Source organism: Culex quinquefasciatus, chromosome 2 (genome assembly GCF_015732765.1).
Source record: "Culex quinquefasciatus strain JHB chromosome 2, VPISU_Cqui_1.0_pri_paternal, whole genome shotgun sequence".
NCBI classification, from domain to species: domain Eukaryota; kingdom Metazoa; phylum Arthropoda; class Insecta; order Diptera; family Culicidae; genus Culex; species Culex quinquefasciatus.
In genome coordinates, this window is record NC_051862.1 from 116,704,901 (window position 1) to 116,721,045 (window position 16,145).

The 16,145-nt window shown below is 35.1% G+C and overlaps 1 protein-coding gene across 2 annotated transcripts in view; it reads left to right on the top strand.

Moving 5' to 3' along the window:
• Window positions 1-1,798: 1,798 nt before the first annotated feature.
• LOC6048635 (dopamine N-acetyltransferase) overlaps window positions 1,799-16,145 on the top strand; it is a 51,918-nt gene continuing 37,571 nt past the window's right edge. Inside the window, exon 1 of one of the 2 annotated variants that reach the window (XM_038253137.1) lies at window positions 1,799-2,331. The gene's annotated coding sequence lies outside the window, so the exon portion shown is untranslated. The remainder of the gene's footprint in view (window positions 2,332-16,145) is intronic. The other variant, XM_038253139.1, reaches the window with a different exon arrangement.

Genomic DNA, 16,145 nt, shown 5'->3' on the forward strand with positions numbered 1-16,145 from the left:
CCTTTGGTATGCCCAAAGAAGCCATTTTGCATCATTAGTTTGTCCATATAATTTTCCATACAAATTTGACAGCTGTCCATACAAAAATGATTTATGAAAATTCAAAAATCTGTATCTTTCGAATGAATTTTTTGATCGATTTGGTGTCTTCGGCAAAGTTATAGGCACGGACTACGGACTATACCGGAAAAAAATTTTACAAGGTAAAATTTTTTTTGGTGATTTTTTATTTAACTTTTTGTCACTAAAGCTTGATTTGCAAAAAAACACTATTTCTATTTTTTTATTTTTTGATATGTTTTAGATGACATCAAATGCCAACTTTTCAGAAATTCTCAGGTTGTGCAAAAAGTCTTTGACTGAGTGAGTTTTTAGGTGACTTTTTTGAAAATAGTCGCAATTTTTCATTTTTTGAAATTAAAGCACATGTTTGCCCACCTTTGAAAAAAAAATTTTTTTGAATAGCTAAAAAATTCTCAATATTTTGCTTTTTGGAACAATGTTCATATGACCCTTAGTTGCTTAGATATTGCCATGCAAAGGTTTAAAAACAAAAAAAAAGATGTTTTCCGAGTCCCAAACAACCCACCATTTTCTAATGTCGATATCTCAGCAACTAATGGTCCGATTTTCAATGTTGAAATATGAAACATTTGAAATTTTCCGATCTTTTCAAATACAATATTTAAACATATAAAAAAAATGAAAAAAATAGTGTTTTTTTTTTGCAAATCAAGTTTTAGTGACAAAGTATCCGTACCTACAACTTTGCCGAAGATACCAAATCGATCAAAAAATTCCTTCGAAAGATACAGATTTTTGAATTTTCATACATCATTTTTGTATGGACAACTGCCAAATTTGTTTGGAAAATTATATGCGCAAACTAATGATGCAAAATGGCTTCTTTGGGCTTACCGAAGGCACCAAAAAGTTTCAGCCAGATTAAAAAATATAAAAATTAAAATTGAAGATAATAGACCGATTTCGTAGATAAGTGCTCATTTGGTTATTTGATCAACAACTCAAATTTAACTAAAATGTTGTCGCAGAACTCGAATTTTATGTCGCAAGAAAATAAAAAATACGAAAAATTGGTAATGATACGATTATCCGAAGTTGCATATAAACTTATGGATAGTTGAACTTTGGGTTATATTATAGTATAATGATAGTAGTTTGGAAAATTAGTCTTTTATTAATATAAAAACAAAAAAAAATAAGCCATATTTCAAGAGTTTTGTTTGAAAAGATCCAATAAGCTAATGTATTTCATATGTTTACAGGACCTTAAAAAAACTCTAGATTTGTTTGTTTCCGTGCACTACAAATTTCTCTGTTTCTTCTTCCATACTTCCGTACGCGCGCGCCACACATTCGTCCTGAGCAGTTGAGAACGAGAAAGAGTGACAAATTTCTACTTAGCAATGCCTACTACGCGTTTGTGTCGCGTGCTACTTTCCATCTTTCCTTTTTCCACCGTCGTTCCATTCCTGGTTTGGAGGGGTAAGAGTAGGCGAGCGCAAGTATATGTTTTCCTTGCTTTTGGTTAGTGTGCAAAGGAAAACTCTAGGGGGACGGGAAAAGGTGGCGAAAGGGGATGAGGGCTTACTTTTCCCAAACCGAAAAGTGGCGGTTGTTTTGTCAGCGTGTTTGCTGTGGTAACCACGTTGTGATGTAGTATTTACGAGTTTACCCAGTTGTGGATGAGCGCCCGAACGGGACGGGACCGGGACAAACGACCTAGGGGAAGATTTTCAAGTTGAAGGTGGTTCGTCGTCGTCGTCGTCGCCGTTCACAGGTGTGTGGCTACAACAGGGTAAAAAGAAGCCAAGAAAAAAAATAGCGAAAGAAGAGATAAACGACAAGTGATAAGGTAGATAGTAAAAGATTTCCTCGTGTACTGTAACTTTTTTTTTGTTGTACTTTGCTCTCGTCCAACTTTTGCACGTTCGGGGGAGGATTGGCGCTTTCCCGAAGCGACTGTGATAGCAGAACACCAGCCAGCCGTTTTGGCAAATCTTCCCAGTCAGCAGCAGTTTCAGTTGATGCGACGTCGTCTACGGTGAAGGATGTGGTGATTTGGTTTGGCTCAAAGGTGTACTTGAAAATTAGTGGCCTAGAATTTATCGCGAGAAAAAAAATTGCCCGCGCTAATTTTAAATCACGCTGTTTTGAGAAAAAAAGCAACAAAATTCTCATTCATCGTTCAGCAGACGGCTTTGTAGTGATTGGAATTATCGCGATTCGAGTGGCTGCGGTGAAAGAAGATTATTCGCGGTCAGCAAAAGATTAGTGCGCTATCTCTGCAGTGAAATAAATATAAAAACGGTAGGTCACTTGCTAGTAGCTCATCTGGTTTCGTTTAGTGAAGTTCTAGCTCGAGCTTCGTTTCGCTTGTTTACGACGACATGAGTGCTAAGAAAAATAACCACAGCAATCAGTTTTGCCCTGTGGTTACACAAAGTATAGGGACAATATTTGCTAGTGTCAGGTGTTTTGCAGTTGCCTGTAAAGTTGTATGGCGCTGTGAATAATACCCAAATTTTGGAGCAGTTGGTTTTGACCCGGTGAAGCGATTCAATTTTTTTTACAAAAAGTTGTGGGGGATTCTCATTTTCACTAAATGTTAAAGTTAACGCCGTAAAAACATAGCCCAAAAATGTTATTTATATCTTTCCCCAAGAATGATTTGTCTTTGTAGTTTGTCCCACACATAAGGCTACGTGTTAATTTTTCGCGAAAAAATTGATTTCCTCCTGATTTCTAGACAAAGTACGAGTTAACTCAAAAGCGATGAAAATGCATATGGGACATTTATGCGACCAGGGGCAGTTTATCACATTAAAACTTTTTTTCTACCTTACATAAATTTTGAAAAAGATTTGCAACGGCCAGAGTGCATTTACTAAGATGTTTAGTGTTTACCCAAACTGAGCCCTTCAAATCCAAAATTATTTCTCTATAATTTTCATTTCAATCACTCCTGAAAGCTTCCTGAAGATCAAACTGAGAAAGAGACGATTTAAGCTAAAAAATTTGACATCCATACAGCGAACTGTCATAATTAATGTCATAATTCGAAATTCCGGAGGCTTCCAATCCTGGACACCTCATCTTGTTGTATTAATGATGTGAACATAAGTTCGCATTATGAATGCCAAAACTGTGTTATTTGATGAATTCTAACATCAACTTTCATTTAAAGTTTGTTTGAACTCTGTAGTTAACGCTAAAACAATAAAATAAAATAATAAGTTTAACAAAAATGTGAAACATTTCACTGATATATTTCAAAGGCGTCCGAAGCATCAAGAATGCAAAGCAGAAATGTATAGCTTTGATTTCCTTAAATTCTAGCAAATTTTTACATAAAATATCGATTGTATTGATGTTAGCACTTTATTTGAGACCTGAAGAATGCCATTCACTAACATTTCAGTCCAAATTTGTGCGATTCATATGCAAAATCGAGTGTCAGGAATTCGATGCAAATGTGTCCGGATTTCGAATCAGCTTTTATCACAATCCGGGGTTCGAAGCACACAAAGTCATTTAATTTTAAAATTCTGATGAAAAATTGTTTTAAAATTCATGTTTTGCATGCATTCTTAAAAAACTGACTGTTTATACTACATCCTGATTATATGTCGTCATTTCCAACTAGTTATATGATTTTTTGCCACCTATAACAAAAATGATATGTTACTAAGTGTCCGGATTTCGAATCATGACGTAATATTGAAATGAGATGGACCAAATTGGCTGAAATTTGTGGTGAAGACTCTCAAGACATATCTCGTGTAGCCCGATTTTTAAATTTTGCTTTTTTTTAAAAAATACAAAATTCAAAAACTGAAATTTTTTTATTTGAACATCATAAAAAATATTTTTATTTTTTTTCATTAAACTTTTTGAAAATCGATTTTGTCAAGGCATCCGTTTTTTAAACTGCTAACTCCAAATAGATAGCTATGTCTTGGTAATGATACAACCAAATGTCTTCAAATTTGTTTGGTTAATAGATGATAATTAGGCTTAGTGATTTTTCACGCTCGAAAAATGCAAATTTCACGGGGAGCTCAATTTCAAAACACCAAATTTCACGCAAATTTCGCGGAACTTGAAAAATGTTAAAATAACTCTGAAAATTCTAAGTTTAAATCACAAAAACTACTTTTTATGCTCCATTATATAATATTCTTCAATAAACTAAAAATATCTTCACTTAATTTGAATGCGACACAAAAATAAATTCTCCTAATTTTCAAAAAAAATCCTCCTGGTTTATGGATGGGCTCTTGAAACAAAAAGTAGGGCACGCGTATTCTCATTTACTGAACTGCTCTTTTAATATTCGACTTATAAAGCTTAAATGTTTTCGCTAATTTGCTTCTGCTATATAATTATATATCAAAGCAAGATATAACAATCTTGCCCAGTCAAAATGAGTAAAATAATTTGAATTTTCTGCGACATTTAGCCCAGTGAGCATATTTTTTAAGGGTTTTAGCTCACTTTTCAAAAACTAAATTTAAAATCAATTTGCAAATATAATATTATTTTTAACAAAATTGAAATGTTAATTCAAAATGAGAAAAGAAAACAAAAAAAAATATTTTTTTTACTTTCACAGGAATCATCCACCCAAATAAACAAACAACGTTAAAATTAAACAGGCCTAAAAAAATTGATATGTTATTAAAATGTGAGTCCAAAGATGAAATAATACTCTACATTTTATTTTGAATAAAACATAGCTTGATTCTTTTAATTTATTTCAAAACTATACCTTTAAAATAAAATTGCAGAATAGTGTTAGATACAGCGAATGAAAATATTATTAAATTTAGTTTAGTCAACTTGACATACATATATATTTAAGATCTTTTAATTGAAAACTAATAAAATTTAATTAAATAGTCTTTTTGGGAGAAATATTGATTAGGTTTTTATTTTAAAAAATGGATTGAAAAAATTGACAAATTTTACGAATTTCACGCCGTCCACGAAATCGTCAAAAATCACTAACCATATATAAGTAATTAAACCAGGGTATTCACTCGCTTAATTCTACAATAGTTCATGAGATTATTTTTATTCCTTTTTGAGTTTGATAAATTATTTTGGGAAAAATCGTTACATTTTTACACAAACATAAAATTTCACGGGATTTCGCGGATTTCACGCTGTCCGCGAAATCCTGAAATTTCACTAACCCTAATGATAATGTACATTTTTATGCTTCGAAAACAGATTAAAAAAAGTAAAAGTGTGTGCTCATACCAACCTCTGGCTCTTTTGCCGATCACATATGTTGAACCTTTATGGTGTAAACAGAGTTTTTGGAGATCCTTTCAGCTGTGACTAAAGCTTCTATCTCAATTGATATAATCAAACAACTACGTTGGGGTTACCACGGACAGAAAAAACACCTCGCAAAAAACAACACTATTTTCCCATGTATTTACAGGCACTTTTCCAATTTTTCTTGTTTTTCACATTTTCTGCTATAGAGCAATACCATTTTCATTTAAATTGTCTAAAAATGCATAGAGGCATAGCCTGGAACATTTATAAATAACTGAACACTTGTTTTTACAAAATATAGGAAATGATAGTGAAAAATATAGCCAAGGTTGAAAAGAAAATACATTAGAAAAAAGTGGCAAAGGTGCAAAAAACAAGTTAAACTTCCAACCAATTTTCTAGAATTTTAATAGAGATTTTTTGGCAGCCAAGAGGCGGGGTTCGGATGAAGAGGATATTTTTTTAATTTTACCACAAGAAGGTTTTGATTTTTTTCTATCTGTAATGTTATTTAAAAAAAACGAGATTTAGTTGAATGAGGTTGGGATGTTATTTATATTTTCAGACGAATAGCTGTTACAAGTGATCTAAACAAATAATCTGAAAAAATAAATATATTTTAGAGGTTACTCCCCAAAAAGTTTATTGTCACGTGTGTGCTTTCTTGTGACACGTCCTATCTTTCTACGGCAGACGTGTCACAAGACAGTACACAAGCGACCATATGCTGCCCTTCACTTCGTCAAATCGGGTGGGAAAGAAAGTTATTTACACTGCATGCAATCATGTTTCTCTTGAAAAGTTTTCCCCTTTGCTTGACAAGACACAGAAAATAAAAACTTAGATACATCCTACCAGCAACCACGTTCTGGACTGTTTCATTGCAAAAAATGTAACATAGGGGAAGGTGGGGCAAGACGACCATATGGGGCAAGAGGAACAATCGCTCCTACGGCCGTAATTTTTACAATTTTGATTATTTCCAGTATGAGGAATTGTTGCTAGCAATGCAATTAGCTGATTCTACTACCACATAACCGCCAAAATGACGTAAACGCCACGGGGCATAAGATTTAATGAAGTTTTTTTCGAAACCTTTGTTTTCTTATAATATTTGGAAAGTACAAAATAAGGCTTAGGGTTCGTTTTAAGGCTCATTTTATCAAAATGCTATTTTTCCTAGATCAGTAGTGTCCCTACAAATGACATGCACCTATTACAAAGTATGATTTAACTTTTGGTTATTTTTGTTGAGAGCTTTTAAAAAATCTTGTTCAGGTGGGGCAAGTGTACCATATGGATTTTTAGTATGGAAAAAAATACGAATTGCTGCAACAACATATTTTATTGGGAAATAAATACATGAAAGTACTTAAAAACTGATAAACAATCGTTAAAAAAAATTGTACATACTAAGTATAGTGATATTATGAAAATTTACTATTTATCATCGAAGTAGTATTTTTTTCGTAAAAACGATAAAATTTTTAGTAAAATATTATTATTTAATCTAAAAATGGAAGAAACCATTCAAATACATTCTAATCTGATGTATCTAAGTGATAACAGTTCAATTGTTAGCAAATTGCCATATTTTTTCATGCATTGTTCCTCTTGCCCCAACGGGTTGCTCGTCTTGCCCCAATAGTTGAGTAGAACGTACGGAAAATCAAAAATTTTAAAATCAATTTTTCATATTAAAAAAACAGGATTTTTTAAAAACTTGTTTAAACAAAGTCTTAGTCAAGACCTAGAATAAGATGATTATAATAAAATCCGACAGATTTTTTAACTTTTTAATGGGTTATAACGAGCATTTCCTTAGCTTGTTACACTTGCCCCACTTTCCCCTATATGAACGTTCTATGTATTCCACTGCCATCAGCTCATGAGTCCCATTCAATTTAGCTATAAATAAATCTCAGCAATTTGGTATCATCTCATCAGACAGACAGTAGTTGGGTTTCCCGAACTGGATTAACTTTTTTATTTTTTCAACACAGTAGTGGTTGCACACTATTTCAATAGAAACTACCTACAGTGACAAAAGGAATATGCACTCCAATTAACTCGACTTCCGACCGAGTGTACCTGGTTGATTCAGAAAAGTACTGAGAACACCCAGAGAAGGAGGAAATGCTTGGCAACATAGTGTTCAAGTGGGGTGGTGGGTGACGAAGATCGTTATATTTTTAGTAAGCATCAACCGCCGCTGCTCATCCTGTGTCTGTGGTAACCCAAAGGGATGGCAACCGCGGATGATGAATCTAGTGCAGACAGCTATACTATTCCGTTAAGTGAGTAGTACATCGTGTACTGACTGTATGAAACCCCGACACATGTTTATTCAGCGGCAAGTGATCCACTTGGCGGGCTCAGGGAAATTGTTTGTTTACCAAAACGCAATAATGGACAAACACATTCCGAAACATAAATGGTCGGAGGCAATGAATACTTGCTAGCAGGTGGTCGCAAGTCGAGTGAGTTTTTAATATATTTTTTTTTTGATAGAAGCTATAGGTAATAATTTCCACAAAAGATGTTGATTAGTTGCCAAGTTAGTGCACAGAAAAAGTGACGATCATCAGGGAATGGTGAAAGATTTTGTACCAAAAAATGTTTAATATTGCATTATGAACTGTTAAATTTTCATGAGTTTCTGTTGAATTTTAATAAGCTTTACATTTTTACACATTTTTTAGGTAAACTTTATTCTTATTAATTATAATTTATTAAAAATAAATAAGGTGGCAACAGAATGTATTTCAATTGCTGAAACTCTCTCAAAGTATCGGAAATAGTCTTATCTCTCAAGCCCACATTTATTCAAATGAATAGAATGCCCAACTGGTGGTGAAAAGAGTTCCTAACTTGAGCATCCAAATCCAATCGTATTTCCCGGGTGCCTTTCTTCCCTGTTCAATGTGCCATCATTAGGAAAATCTGCAACATAAACAGACCGTTTTGTGCTGACGCGAAAGTGATTTGTCGAGTCTTTATATCTCCTCCGAATAACGACAAATGTTTGTAGCTCGTCGTCGTACATGCTCGGCATTCGGAACAGGCCCTCCCCCATCTTTCCCCACCATTCAGTAATCCCCAACAATCAGCAACTCGGTGTCGTTTGCGAAACATACAGACCAGCATTGCCCATCCCCCCAACGGACAATCCACTTGTATGGCACAAACCAGCAGCAGCAGCAGCAGTGGCAAAGTTGTCGTTACTCAAGCTCGTGGGGGAGGAGCATGGGGAACTGAATGGGGAGGGAGAGTGGATTGAATGGAGTAAAACGGAAGTAACATCCTGCCGGCTTATTTTATTATTCCGTTTTGACTCGTCCTTTTGCCACCCCCTTCAGCAGCAGCGTCGTCATCATCAGCAACTGCAGAAGAAAAAGAAGCAATGTTGAGCAAGTCGTGTGAACATCTGAGATTTAAAGTGTTTTTCGCTGGTGGATCGTGCCTGGAACGTCTGCTTTTTTCAAGTATGTCGTTATTACGATGCCGATGTGATCATGTCTAGAGATTTTTTAAAAGGTCCTATAAGCTATTGTGTTTTATATGTCTTAGGACCTTTAAAAAAAACTCTAGATATATTTTTGCAGAACAAATGCCTTTTGATGTTTCATATGGAGAATGCCAACTCACACAGCAGTTGCCCCGACCCCTCTTCGATTTTCTTGAAACTTTGCTCCAAGGGGTAATTTTGGCCCCCGATCACGAATCCGTTGTCATTTTTCGATATCTCGTGGCAGTGGGGCGGTACGACCCCTTTTCATTTTTCTGGACTTTTACTCAGACACGTTTTTCAGTGATTTGTAGCTTGAAACCGTGAAGAGATAGAAATTTGGTGTCAAAGGGACTTTTTTGTAAAATTGGACGCCCGATTTGATGGCGTACTCAAAGTTCGGAAAAAACGATTTTTTATCAAAAAAAAAAAAAAGTTTTAAAATCGTTGCCATTTTCCGTGACGCAACTCTTAAAAATTGTGAGACATGCAATTTTATGATTACGTGTTTTTTGTAACTTTGCAGTGACATTTTTTAGAGTTTAAAAATATTCTACTCAGTAGACTGCCGTTTTACGCATAATTGTCCCATGTTCAAAAAAGTGCAACTGAGAAAAACGCAGTTGAAATTTTTCGACCGATTTCTGTGTTTCTACGCAAAATTGTCCCTTGAGTTCCTATCCACCCTATGTGTCCCTAATCGCCCCAGTTAGTAATATATCACTCTTATTTATGATCCTCTTGCTATACAATACGAAAACATGACATAATGCTTCGTTAAACTAATGATTCCGTGAATGAAAATACTTGGTGGGACAATTATGCGTAGAAGTGTAACGCAAGGGTTTCCAGCAAAGCCTCAGACTGGCAAGTAATTAATAATTACTTAGATTTTTAGCTGGTAATTAGGTATTTCTTTAATTACTTAGTAATTCAGGATAATTAGGGTAATTTAAAGTAATTAATTGGTAAATAAAGTAATTTTTGAGTTATTACAGAAATTATTTTTTTGAAATTGTACCTTTTCAACGAAACTATTTATTTTTTATATATAATCTATTATAAAAGAATCTTATTAATTTCAAATCAGAGTGAAACACAAAGATTACAAAAACTGATTCTGTATGTCGAAGGCCTTATTCACCATAGTTCTCTCCTAAAACTCTCCTAAAGTTTATTTTTATCATGTTGTTTATCGAACTGATTAACAATGAAAGGCCATTATAATTACCCAGTGAAATATGTAATGTGAATCCGAAATCTATTCAATTTTATTAAGTTATTATAAAAAAAAGAGTTTTTTTTTGCAAGAACTACATAAGAATCGATTAATTTTTTATGCAGTCAAAATTATTTGAAGTTTTTGTGGATCAAATATTTAAAACCAAAATGTACTTAATTATCATTGAAATAAACAAAGTTTTCAAGTAATGGCCATTAAAAAATCAATAAAAATATGTTTTTTAAATATATTTTTTCATCATCTGCAGAAAATGGCAGTCCTGTATTATCTCTCTATTAAGAGATTAGCTTTTTTTCCCGAAAAAATTCCAAATATTTCTGAGACAAATGTTTCAATGGTAAAAATCAAACTCATTGAAATTAAAATCGACTAATATTCAGATGCAATTGAATATAATGTTAATGTCACGCTCCACATTATCTATATTTTCAGATTTTTTAAATTTAAATTTAAATTTTTCAGAAAAAAATGCAAAGTAATGTCAAACCAATGTTTGAAAAACGTTTTAAAACTTAACGTTATTTTGATGAATTTCACAATTCTCAAGAAGAGCCGCTGCAAATATTTGTCAAAGTTTTTGTTTCGCTCAAATAATCAGGGGGCCTTTTTTACAACAAATTCTATATATTCAAGGCATTCGACTTAGGAAGCTGAAAATATTATTGAAATTCATATATTGAAGTAAAACAGTACAATATTATTTTTCGCTTTTATGACAAACATGACTTCTTTTCAATTGATTGATAAGGGTTCGGTTGATTGAAACGTGAACATTAAGGAAATTTTGAATCAGATAATGAACAGGTTAAATTGGCCATGAAACAATTATTATTGTTCATATCCAGAGTTTTTTTTAAAGGTCCTATAAGCTATTGTGTTTCATATGTTTATAAGACCTATTAAAAAAAACTCTAGATATTAATTGAGCTACTTATTTTTCACCGAAAAATTGTATAATTAAATACGAATGTCAATTTTATAATAAAATAAAAAAATCCAAATATCAAACCAATTAACTCTCTGTAGGATATCATGTAAACATCATTCAAAGTTTCAGCGCCCTCTAGTTGGGGGCATTTTTGACGTTTGATCGCCTTTATCTATTTTCAATAAAAATTATACCTGAAAAAACAAAGTAAACAGAATAATTATTGAAAGAGCTATCGAATGATCTATTTATAAATAATTTAGTTTAGAACCGTAGAAATGAATACTTAAATATACATTAAATGTTTTTTTATCGTAGTGAAAAGTAATAAAGTAATTTGTGTAATTAATCATTTTGGACCATTAAGTTGAGTAATTAATTGGCAGACTGGCAAGTAATAAACGCTTCTGGAAACCCTTGGTGTAACGTTGGGACAAACAAACTTGGTGTTGTTTTTAATGAGTTTCCGAACAAAGTATAAGATTTTATGTGTTTTTCTTAAAATATAGCACAAACTAATCTAAAAATGTCAAAAAGTCAAAATCGTCCAAAAATGACATGGGACAATTATGCGTAGAACGGCAGTAGAGCAGACAAACCAAAAAAAAAAGATGTTTATACAGGGGTTTGAATTTATTCTTCACGAGTTATCAGAATTTTACAAAAAATAATTTTTGATAAAGTGATGATTTTGACCAGTTTTTTTGCTAGAATATGACATTTAAAAAAATATTTTTGTGATGAAATGCAGTATCTGGTTACATACAAGCAGTGCACGAGCCACAACAATCGGGTTATTCTTATGCAACATTAGCTGAACTTTCTGATTTTTTATTCAATATCACACGATTGATTTTTAGGGGTTAAAAATTCGAAAAAGGGTCATCACTTAAAAAACTTTTTTGTGCATTGTCAAGGTAACATAAAAAGACGCGATCTATAATAATTGACCTTGAACTTGACACTGAATCAGAAGATAACAAATAAGTATTGTTTAACCCTTTCAGGCCTGATGGGTTATAAAAGACTCATTATTCAAAAACTTGAAAACTTGCCTATAATTTTCGTTTGGATCTTAACACTAATGCCATAATTTTTTTTTGAGATTCAAGGAAAAACTATAAAATTTCAAAGTATGTAGCATTGATAGCTACACTGATAGATTTGCTCGTGGAGAATATTCAAAATTAAACCTTGACCTTGATAAACCTTTCAAAAGTCAAGAAGGATGACTTTATAAACAGCAATTCGCCACGAAAACAGTGGTCCGTTCGGGCTTAAAATTGGACTGGGGGTTCCTTGGCCAAAATAATTAGACTCGTATCAGGGTGGTCCGAAAACTGGCATTATGATCGACTTTCGCAAATACCACATTTTCCAACAAAAAAATCATAGCTCCGCGCCATTTCAACTGAATTTAGACTTGAACGCAAATGAAAGATAATTGATTGGGCCTTTAGAGAAAAATAGTTCAGTTTAAAGTTTCAAGGCTAGAGCCTTATATTTGAACAGGTCGCATAAAAACTTTAAATGTGGTATATTTGTATATTTTTTTTTGTCAAAAATGTTCAAAAATTTGTCATTCATCATCCAAAGTGAAAATCATCCGAAATACCACTAAGTAGAATCATCCAACATCAGATTAATCATCAACGGAGATAAAGATTACTTTGGAGCTTTTTTAATGAGTATGACTTTCCGACGCGCTACCGCAAGCAAGCCCCGAACGATGTCAAGTAACGACTTTTCGGAATCAAGTCTCGAGGATTTTGTGGGATTTTCGAGTGTCATCCTCGTTCCGTCGTCGTCGTCGCCGCGCTCCGAAGCACCTCTCAAGTTGGAGTAGGGGGGAGGCTTGTGGTTTGGCATAATTCGATGTTTGCATATTCCCAGCAATCCAGCCAGCCGGCAACACGGCACAAGAAGCAAGGATGCTTGCCATGGAAACATAATCCCGGTGTGCTTGGAAGATGGGACACATGTTGGCTTTAAAGGGAGATGATGGGAGAAAGGGGGGTTCTTCCGAATCGAGATTGGATCCTTCAAGAGATGGATCATTTCGTTCGTTCGTGCCGTGTTTACGGTGTGCGGTTTATCTGTGATAAATGTGATTTTCCCTCCGTGTTTTCTTATCAGCGACGGTTGTATTCAAGAGGTAAATGGTTCGACTTTGATGGAAGCCCTTGAGAGAGTTGAGTGCATGCCGTAGAAAAGAGCCGTGAAAACAAACGCGCTGTGTGCCTGACGACGTTGATAATAACCGATAACGATAAGTTAGTTCCAAGAATAACAAATTTGTGTACAAATATAAGCCTCGTAATGCCTATTGAAGATATTTATAAACATTGTACCACAAATAAACAGTTTCATTTGGATTGTTATTGAATTTTAACGATTTCATGGAATGCTTAAAACCCGTGGATTATAGGTGTCCTCTGTGAAATTTCACATTTCATCAGAATCTTCCTACAAATAAACATTTTTTGAAAAGACTGCAAAACCTTTATTTGAAAACACTTTAATTTCATAATATTCTTGACCATTCCCTGCCTTGTATGTAAAATAATTGAGAAATGGTCAGCCATGACCCAAGTGCAACATTACAACATCTAAAAATTATTTAGCTTCAAAACTAAATTTTACTTCCAAATACAAGAATTGTCACTTCGCGTACCAATCTGCAACAGACATTGTACTGCCAGCCACTCTTACGGAAGCCAGGGATAAGTCAAATGAATCACGGAGCCGTTTTAAGCTACACGTTTGCGCAAACAGGTGTTCATGAACGTCATTGCAGGAAGTAAATTAAATTTGTCGAATCCAGCTGCTCAACCGGGAATAGTTTGAACGTGTCGCGCACCGACCCTGGGGCCGTTCGATTACGTATAAACGTCACCTTCTTCGTAATTCACGCCACCTCGTTCGAAAAGCCAGCACTCCCCTTTGGCTCTGGCCGGCCAGCCAGCCAGGAATTGATTGTCGTGATTGGTGCGCTACTCCATGTTCTGGTATCGCCGTTGTCCATAAATACATCAGTTGGGCTCATTGTTATTTATCTGTTTTGCGCTTAATTAATTTAAATTTAAATGCACTATCAACTAATACAGTGCCGGAGCTCGCGCAAAGTGTTTTACCGAGTTAGGGGGTGTGTGATTTGCTAACAAACGCTTCCACTCTATCATTTAGCGGAGAATGGGTAGGCTTGAAATCTAACCTGTGTACCGTCAGCATTTTGATAAAACAATAAGTAACAGTATAAAAATAAATTGAACAAAAAAATTTATAAATTCAATAAACGTTCAATTGTCTAAATAGTGCGTTCCATAGTTTAACATTCACTAAAACCGTTAAGTTTTTTTTTTATTGTAGACAACGATTTGATGAAGAGCAATTCTCTACGAAATCAGCCGATTTCGACCAACTTTGCAACAACTTTGTTTTCAATTTTACATTAAATAATTTGGTATTAAAAATTTTATGTATGAAATTGTCCGGGATCGTGGTGTAGGGGTAAGCGTGTTTGCCTCTCACCCATTCGGCTTGGGTTCGATCCCAGACGGTCCCGGTGGCATTTTTCGAGACGAGATTTGTCTGATCACGCCTTCCGTCGGACGGGGAAGTAAATGTTGGCTCCGGTCTAACCTAAAGGGTTAGGTCTATAGCTCAGTCCAGGAGTAGGAGTCGTCTCCCTGGGTCCTGCCTCGGTGGAGTCACTGATAGGTCAGTTTGAATCCCGGGGTGGATGGAAGCTTAGGTGTAAAAAGTCAAAGTAGTTATGTCACAGACATAACCGGAATGGCGTAGACTTACGTAAAATTTAGATATGTGGACATGTGGGTTTTCCATATCCAGAGCAACATTTGAAAGGGGCGGTACGACATTGCTCTTACGGCCTTTCGTCCCATTTAAACGCGTGTAATGAAAGGCCGTAAGAGCAATGTCGTACCGCCCCTTTCAAATGTTGCTCTGGATATGATCATGAATGGGAGATGGAATTCAGCTAAGGGCGTTATTTCGGGGTGGTAGTGTTTGGTGGGAATGATGAACAAGAAGAACTCTTTCGTGAGAAAATTGGTGGCCCTAAAAAGGACCGATTAGAGTTGGATGGTGGCGTTGGTCGCAAGGCTGCAGCCGGGAGATGTTCTGTCCAGATGGGTGATAGGCCGGTTTGAGGATATCAATGTTAAAATCCCCAGACACAACAATGCGGATGTCCTGCTTTGCATACCAGAACAAGTTCCGGATCAAGAAAGAAATTTTCTGTTTGTATGTTGCACTTGGCGAAATATACACAACAACAATGTTTGAATCCCATTTTCTGAAACTTTTGTGGCACAAATATCCCCAAACGAATCAGCCTCGAGTAAAATTGGATCATGTTCCTCACTTAACCCGTAAAGACCCGGGACGTTTTGTGTTTAGTAAAATCGATGTAGCTCAGCCAATTTTCAACCGATTTGAGTGTTTCAAGTTGCAAAATCAAGGGGATTAGTTGCGCCATCTTTTAAGAGATGACCCATCCCCCCTGACCCCTCCCCCTTTAAGGGAGGCAAAACTAACTGTCTCTGAGTCCAAAATCGAGAATAATCTGTTGTAAAAAATTGGGAAACCCATAAATTTCAACCAATTTTGCTCTTTTAACACTTCTGAGTCACACAGATCAACTTCCGGTCACGTAGAACCAATACCGGATGTTCCGGATACCGGTTCTGGAAGTTCTCGGAGCTAGGCAGAACTTGGTCATAAATCTGATTGAAACATCATTGTAATCCTCAATATTTACAGCAAATATGATAACAAAAGTATCATTGTTGCCAAAAAACCTAATCTGCTCACAGTATGGCCACCCCGGATGTTCCGGATACCGGTTCCCGCGGAGCCATTTTTCAAAATCATTCAAAATGGTCAAGTGACACTTCAAACATCGTGGAATCAGAAAGATATTTACTCTACAACTTATTTCTAGTGTCCTCGACAAGATCCTGTCCAAATATGGTCACTCCGGATGTTCCGGATACCGGTTCCCATGGGGCCATTATTCAAAACCACTCAAAATGGTCAAGCGACACTTCAAACATCTTGAAATTAGCCAGATATTTGTATTATAACTCTTGTCAAGTACCCTCGACAAGATCCTGTCAAAGTATGGTCACCCC